The sequence below is a fragment of the Lissotriton vulgaris genome, chromosome 5 (assembly GCF_964263255.1).
Source record: "Lissotriton vulgaris chromosome 5, aLisVul1.2, whole genome shotgun sequence".
Lineage (NCBI taxonomy): Eukaryota > Metazoa > Chordata > Amphibia > Caudata > Salamandridae > Lissotriton > Lissotriton vulgaris.
This window is the reverse complement of record NC_141693.1, coordinates 1,254,783,194-1,254,790,786: the sequence shown is the minus strand read 5'-3', so window position 1 is coordinate 1,254,790,786 and position 7,593 is coordinate 1,254,783,194. Positions and strand designations below refer to the sequence as shown.

The window sequence follows — 7,593 nt, the reverse complement described above, 5'->3', positions numbered from 1 at the left end:
AGATGTTGATTGATCCCTTTCATCAGTGACATGCTTTATGATAATTTATGATTTATGGTTCTTTAATGACGAGCCCAGACAGCACTGTACACTAACTCACAGTAGAATTCCATAGGGGCAGCTTCCTCTTTGCTGGTCTGCTACCACTCCAACTAGGGAGTCGGGAATCTGATCAATGGTTTATGACGCCAGTTGTTGTCATAAACCATTGAAGTATATAACTGCAAATCGCAATTAAGAAGGAATACCCCTTTCACATCCCTACCTAACTACAATTCAGAATGATTAGCCGAACCCTGTTTGTAAATTGGACTTTTCTGACTTACAAAAGGCGTTTTTAACATCCTAAAACACTCTTGGTTGCAAACCCTGTGATTTTGTGAATTGGTGGATTTGTGACTTACAAGAGTGTTTTGTACACCAGTCTGAATATCTAGTTTCCAAAAATGTTTTTATGTATCGTGGAATATCTTAGCTAAGTCATTTAATAGGTTCTAAATACAGCTTTGTTTATTTGCAAGTTCGTAGCTGCGTTAATACTTGTGTTGTCAAAAACAAAAAGATTTCCTTCTCAAGGCAGTTCATAAAACAACTCTTAAAGTTACAAATTGTGTCATCAATCAAAGGAAGTTTTTTTCTAATTTAGCCTTTTGGTTATACGGCTATTGGTTGGAATATGAAAATCAACAAATAGATTATTTAGCTGCATATGCTGGGTCGTTAGCTCAACTGCAGCGAAACATACAATGCTTGATAATGCATTCACGAGGCAGCCTCGCTACTTCTGTCCCCAATTAAACTGTACTTGGGGTCTTTAAAAGTACAGCCAATGTTATGTTAACCCTCCAGTCTCGTTCCATCTACTTCCTTAAAGATGAACAATGTTCAGTAATAAACGACATATATTCTTAGAACAATGTAACTAACATACATAAGATAGACTTTGGTATGGCGTGTATTGACAGATACTTATTAAACATAGCACAGAGAAATAAAGTGCACCTTTCAAAAATACGACACGGTAAAGCGCTTAGCACTCATTAGGACAGAAAACAAAACAGTCGTTACCATTTGATATTTTACACACATGGACAATATCACTATCATTATTTAGCAGCTCTGTTACTGGTTGAAATGATCTATTTTACATATCACCTACAGGACTTCAACAACATAGAGTTAATGCTTCTCCTGTTTTTCAGATTCGTTCATACTTTCAAAGACAGATTATGTCGCAGTTCCAAAGGACACCTCGCTTTACATAATGCACTTGTGTAAAACACACATAAATTATATATTTTCTTATAAAAATAAAAGTTTACAAATAATAAGAGGGGTATTCTCCATCAGCCCGTGATACACAGTACATAACGTCACTTGTTTTTTTCTTGGCAATTCCTTAGGACAGTCACAGGTTCGTTTGAGGCTTCTTCTGGCACCAATATCTGAAGGAGAGAGAAGAAAAAAAAAACTGAGCCAGCTCTAATAGAACAAAACAGCAAATGCTGAGACAAGCTAAATGGAAACTTTTACATGTAACTTCTTAAGTTTTTTTTATACTGTTAGAACTAAAAAGTAACATCAGGACAGGAAATTTAGAAGATAAAGATGCTTTACCTGTAATCCTAGTTCTCCTTCATAGGCATTGAATTCAGTGGTCAATTTATGATGGTGAGTGATAAAGAAATCTTTTGAGGGGAACAAGGACTCTTTTTGCTCATCCCAATGGACAGATAGGTTTAGGCTGCAGCCAAATTGCAAGGTCACTATGGAAGCCAGCTCTGCTGTTCAGCTGCCGCAGCTGGCAATGGCAAAAACTACAGTAGGCCATCAAAAACTGGTTCTGTCCTGTACCCTGGCCATGCACAGGAAGAGACATTAGAAATAGCAGGGCCTGCCCCTCCCTGTGACGCTTGCTTTATTGCCTTTTCAATGTTCTATGATTGGGGCTTACATCACACGTACAGTGATTAACAATGCGGGATAAGGTTCTATGCTGTCAACCACATAGCACATGTGGCATTAGCTCAAGCTGCAGAGCATAGTAAATATGGCCAGGAGGGACTGCAGAAGCAGCTGCAGATCTATCAATAGCAGCAGCCCCAGGCAGACAGGCCAGACTGATAAGTAAGCGCAGGACTCATGAGGGCCACCAACACGCACAGCAGAAATTCGTTAAAAAATTCTTCTGCGTGCTATGCCTTTGCGTGTTTACTAATGTGTGTGGCAGGGCCGGACTGGCTACCGGGCGTTTTGGTGTGCTGCCGAGCTGGGGGCTAATTTCACTGGGTGGGGGCTGATTACGTTGATGGGGACCTGTGCGTGCTTCGAAATAAACAAAGCAAAACAAATGCTTTTCAGCACATGCAGGTCCCCATCAACTAAATCAGCCCCCAGCTCAGCAGCGCACCAAAACGCCCGGTTGCCAGTCTGATCCTGGTGTGTGGAGATTGTGAAAGACTATGTGAGAGCCCATATGTCTGTGTATTTATGTACGTGTATGTGTAACTTGGATAGAAAAGTTGTTGATTGGGCTAAACAAATTGATGTATCACACACTAGGCAATGTTTTGTGAAGTATTCAAGAACAACTGGGCACCAGTCTTGTCCAAAAATCTGATACAGAACCTAATCAACACACACATCAGCGGCAACAACAAAAAAAGCGCTGCAATAAGTGCCATACTTTAGTATTACAACATCAGGTTAGTACAGGCTAGTTAAACAATGTCCTCTTTAGAAACCACATCTGGTTAGCTTGTACGCCTTTTGAAAATGATAACAAGTTTGCTACAAAGACATTGATGAAAGCATGTCGAAGGTGTTGGGGCTGCAGTTTATGAATGCCAAATAAGATGTCATTTTATCACAATGACATATTTGCTCATTTATCTCCTTAAGGATTTATAGCCTGAATTATTTTGACCTCATTCCTCCTCTTTTCTTAAATCTTTAGTGTAGTTTTCAGTTGTGTTTTAGGTCGACCCTTTTCTCGTTGTTTTATGCCAGTTGCACATGTATGGAGAGTGGTATTCTTTTTTCTGTGCCACTATAACTGAAAGTTCTTTTCTTAACTGTACAGATGAAATCTTGAATTCTCACTTCTCTCAAATGTGGTTTGTGAAGTTAATTCTGGATGAGGATGGATCAGTAGTTGTTTAAGTATGTGGATCAGTTGTGATAAAAAGGGAAGATCAAAAAGTTGCTTACTTGTAATCCTAGGTCTCCTCCAGGGGAATCCTCATCAAAGTCAAAAGCACTGAATACACCCTCCTACGTACGGGGATCCTGGAGCATTCTCAAAAATGTTTTATGGATATGCAATAAACTTGGTATGCAGTACTTTAAATACACATATCTGAGACTAAAGAGAGGCTAAAAATGTGAAGATTGCATAGAATTTCCATTTTAAAAAGAAGCCAATTACATAGAGATGTGTAATTAAAAACAAATTACTATAGAAAATCTATCACAAACGATGAGTCAGTTCCAATTCACACAGACGGGTCGCTGGGTCAAAGTCAAGCCTCGAAGTTGTATTTTCGGATCGGCACTGGGACATTTTCGAGCCACGCAGTCGCAACGTCGGATCAGCATTGCTTAATCGTGAACCTCGCAGTCAGGTCCTGTGTCGTCATCAGGCTGTGCAGGGCTGTCCCCAGATTGGCACTGCATCATCGGGCAGTGCATGGGTTATGATCGGTGCAGTGGTGACGATGTGGTGATTTTACAGCAAAACAGCTGCAGAACCCACTTTTGAGGTCAAGGACTTGAGACACAGCTCAATGGAAGAGTTCAGCAGCTAAAGCAGAGTTGAAGGAATTCCTTGATGGTCCTAAGACTTCAAGAACACGGGGCAAGCCCGCAAGCCCTTGGAGAAACTTGGGTTCAAGGATGTGGAGAGCAGGTCTAGTCCTTCTCACTCCTAGGCAAGAAGCAGCAGGCAACAGACCAATACAGCAAACGCTGTTAGCAAAGTGGCAGTCCCTCATGCAGCATAGCAGCTATTCCTCTAGGGTGAATGCCCTTGGTTCCAGGAAAGGAAGGATTTGGTGGTGTCGGGGACCCAGTACTTATGACCAAATGTGCCTTTAAAGTGGGAAAGACTTCAAAGAGGCCTTTGAAGATCAGTAGGTCCCTGCTTTTCCTGCCATGCCTCCAGACTCCCTACAGGAGGGTATGCAGCTCTTTATGTGGGGACAGGCACAGCCCTATTCAGTTGCAAGAGTCAGTTCCTCCCTCTCAATCTACCTCAGGAAGATCCATAAGCCTGGTGATTGCCATCAGGATGGAAATGTCACACTCCAGCTCCCTTTGCGTGACTGTCTACAGAGAATGCACAACGCCCAGCTATTGCCCAACCCAGATGTGTATTCAAAGGCAGACAGAGGCAGAGAATGGTTAAAAAAAGAAAATGCCAACCTTCTCAAAGTGTAATTTTCACATTTTCAATTTTAAATCCGACTTCACCATAAGTTGTGATTTTAAATTATGAGCCCAGAGGCACCAAACTCCAAATCTCTATTGCTTCCCAATTAGAATTTAGACTTAAAAGATGTTTTAAGGCAGCCCCAATGTTAAACAAAGGCAAGTTTTATTAGTTTTCATGACTAGGACATGTAAAGTCAGAGGTACAGGTCCTACCTTTCGAAAAAAAACACTGCACCCTTCCCACAGGGCTGTCTAGGTCCTAGCTTAGGTGTGACATACATAATAAAAGGGAAGGTTTGTGTCTGACAAATAGGTTAACTTGGTAGGTCGAAATGCCAGTTTAAAAAAGCACACACAAGCTCTGCAAGGGCAGGCCTAATTCATGTTTACAGCGGTACTAAAGTGGATGGCACAATGAGTGCTTCAGGCCAACTAGTAGCATTTAATTTACAGGCCCTGGGCACATACAGCACACTTCATTAGGGACTTACAAGTAAATAAAATAAGCCAATTGTGGTTAAGCCAATGTTGCCATGTTTAGAGTACAGAGCATATGCACTGGTTAGTGGTGGTAAAGTGCCCATAATCCTAAAACCGGCAAAAATGAAGTCAGTAAAACAAGAGGTCAGAAGGCAAGAAGTCAGGGAAACTATGCCAAAGATGCCAGGTCTACCAGCAGCTGTTTTTAATAATGAATAATGTATCAGCTCCTAACGTCCTTCATTTGTGTTTGCGCTTTTTCAACACATTAAATGGTTGATGTTTTGTAACTGACAACTTGACATGTGACCAAGGAAGCTTCTGAAACGCATTGGGTGGATTAGCCATTACTTTACACTAAAATCCTTTGCACAGCACTCAGTGTGTGTGCGAGTGTTTTTCTTCTGTGAAGGAAAGCGCAGGAGAGTGGTGTGGCATATTCAGAGACTACCCAAGCATGCACGTGTATATGCACACACACACACATTCTTACTTTACGTTAAAAACCCCTACAAATTCATTGAAAAATACACAGGTTAAAGGGATGTTATAGTTAGGCATAGTTATTGTGATAATATCCTAATATATGTTAAAAAAAAGAAATTCAGATAAAAAAACAAAGATTAAAGTGAGATTATAGTTAGGTAAGGTAATAAGATTTTAGATGATGTTAAAAAAAATAGAAATGTTCTGAAAAAGCCCACAAAGGTAAAGGTGACGTCATAGTTAGGTGTTGTAATAATATAAAAATTAATATTTGGGAAAAAAACACTGAAATATCCCAGTTACAGTTTTCTGAGCTAACTATAACTTCAATCCCCCGCCATTCACTGTTTAGGACCTCATGTATTACATCAGTCACGGCATGCTAAATTACATCATTGATGACATCACTGATCACATCACTGAAAACATCACTTATGACAGTATCCTAGCTATTGCTTCTCAAATAGAAACCAGAGACACCAAATGTAGGTGTCTTATCTCACCTCAATTGGAAACTACACTTATAAAATGTAATAAGGCAATCCCAATGTTATCCTAAGGAAGAGATAGGCCTTGCAATAGCGAACAACGTATTTGAGAGTATTTCACTACCAGGCCATGTAAAACCTAAAAGTACATGTCCTATTTTTCAAATACACTACACCAAGCCCAGGGGCTGTCTTGGCTCTACCTTAGGACTGACCTACATGTCATAAAAAGGAAGTATGGGGCCTGGCAAGCAGGTTAACTTGCCAGGTAGACATGGAAGTTTAAAACGGCATATACATGCTCTGCAGTGGCAGGCATGAGACATGTTCAAATTGCTACTTAAGTGGGTGGCACAATCAGTGCTGCAGGACCAATTTCTAGGCCATAGACACATGTAGTGCACTTTACTAAGGACTGGTAAGTTAATCAAATATGCAATTGTGGACAAACCAGTGTTGCCATGTTTTAAATACAGAGCACATGCACTTGTTAGCAGTAGTAAAGTGCTCAGAGTCCTAAAACCAGCAAAAACAAAATCAGCAAAACAGTCAAAACAGGAGGTCAGAAGGCAAAAAGGTAGGTGAGTGGATGCCAGGTCTAACAAGCTATTTAACACAAACAGCATTCAAGGTTTAATAATTTGCTGATCTCTTTACTTTCTACAGAGCCATTGTGTTTCTCACATACCTCAGTACCATTAAAAAAAGCTCATATTATATACCTAATGTGGGTGATTTCACAAAAACTCTTCATATTTTGCATGTTCTTCCTGTTACAAAAGTATTCACCCATTAGTATTATGGGTGTAATGGAAATTTGAATTTAAGTGTACCTTGTGGAATACCTTCCAATATTAGAAGCTTGTACCAAACTGTCGTATCTGTTGGACGGTATCACCAGGAATGTGCTGTCTGACTCTAAAATTTCCTGCCTGTTTCTAACGGAGACTTGGCTCGGAGAGTGCTCTGGCCCTGATCTGGCGACTGCTATACCCCCGAATTATACCATCTTTAGGAGGGACAGAGTGGGAGGCAGGGGTGGGGGCGTGGCATTGATTGTGGATAAGTGTCTCCCTTGCACCACTTTTCCCGTTGATAATATCACGGGTTGTGAAGCATTAGGTTTTACCCTAGGCCTATTGCCTTGTCAGACGTGCACTGGGCTCCTTATCTATAGAGGTCCTGGGCCCCTTGGCTCTTTTTTTGATGATTTGCAGGTGGCGCTTTCTGTGCCCTGCTTGAGATCGGAGCATTGCATCTTGCTGGGGGATCTGAATCTTCACATGGACAATGCAGCGGATCCTGACACGATTAAGTTGCAGGATATTGTTTCTCCGCTAGGGCTAGTTTCTTATATCACCAGCCCCACCCATATCAAAGGCCATACTATTGATCAGATTCTCTCAACCAGGCTGATTGATGTGTCTTTGCCGCTCCCAGTCTTATGGTCTGACCATTTTTTAATCAATTTTAGTATTCCTTTCTCTGCTATGACTGGCCATAGAGTGCTGAAAGAAGTGAACCGGCCGATGAGGTCATTTCATCAAGTTACGGCGGAAATTTTGTCCGATGCGCTTCTCCGCTATCCCTGTGGGCTTACCGGTGATCTGGAGGAAAATCTAGACTCTGTTCAAAAGTGGCTGATAGCCAGATTCGACGAGCTAGCCCCGGTTAAGCCAGCTAAGTCCGCGGCTAGACATGTCTCGGC

The 7,593-nt window shown here is 41.2% G+C and overlaps 1 long non-coding RNA gene across 1 annotated transcript in view; it reads right to left on the bottom strand.

Moving 5' to 3' along the window:
• Positions 1-939: 939 nt before the first annotated feature.
• LOC147712422 (uncharacterized) overlaps positions 940-7,593 on the bottom strand; it is a 218,732-nt gene continuing 212,078 nt past the window's right edge. Inside the window, exon 2 of the long non-coding RNA XR_015295749.1 lies at positions 940-1,445. This is a non-coding gene — a long non-coding RNA (uncharacterized LOC147712422). The remainder of the gene's footprint in view (positions 1,446-7,593) is intronic.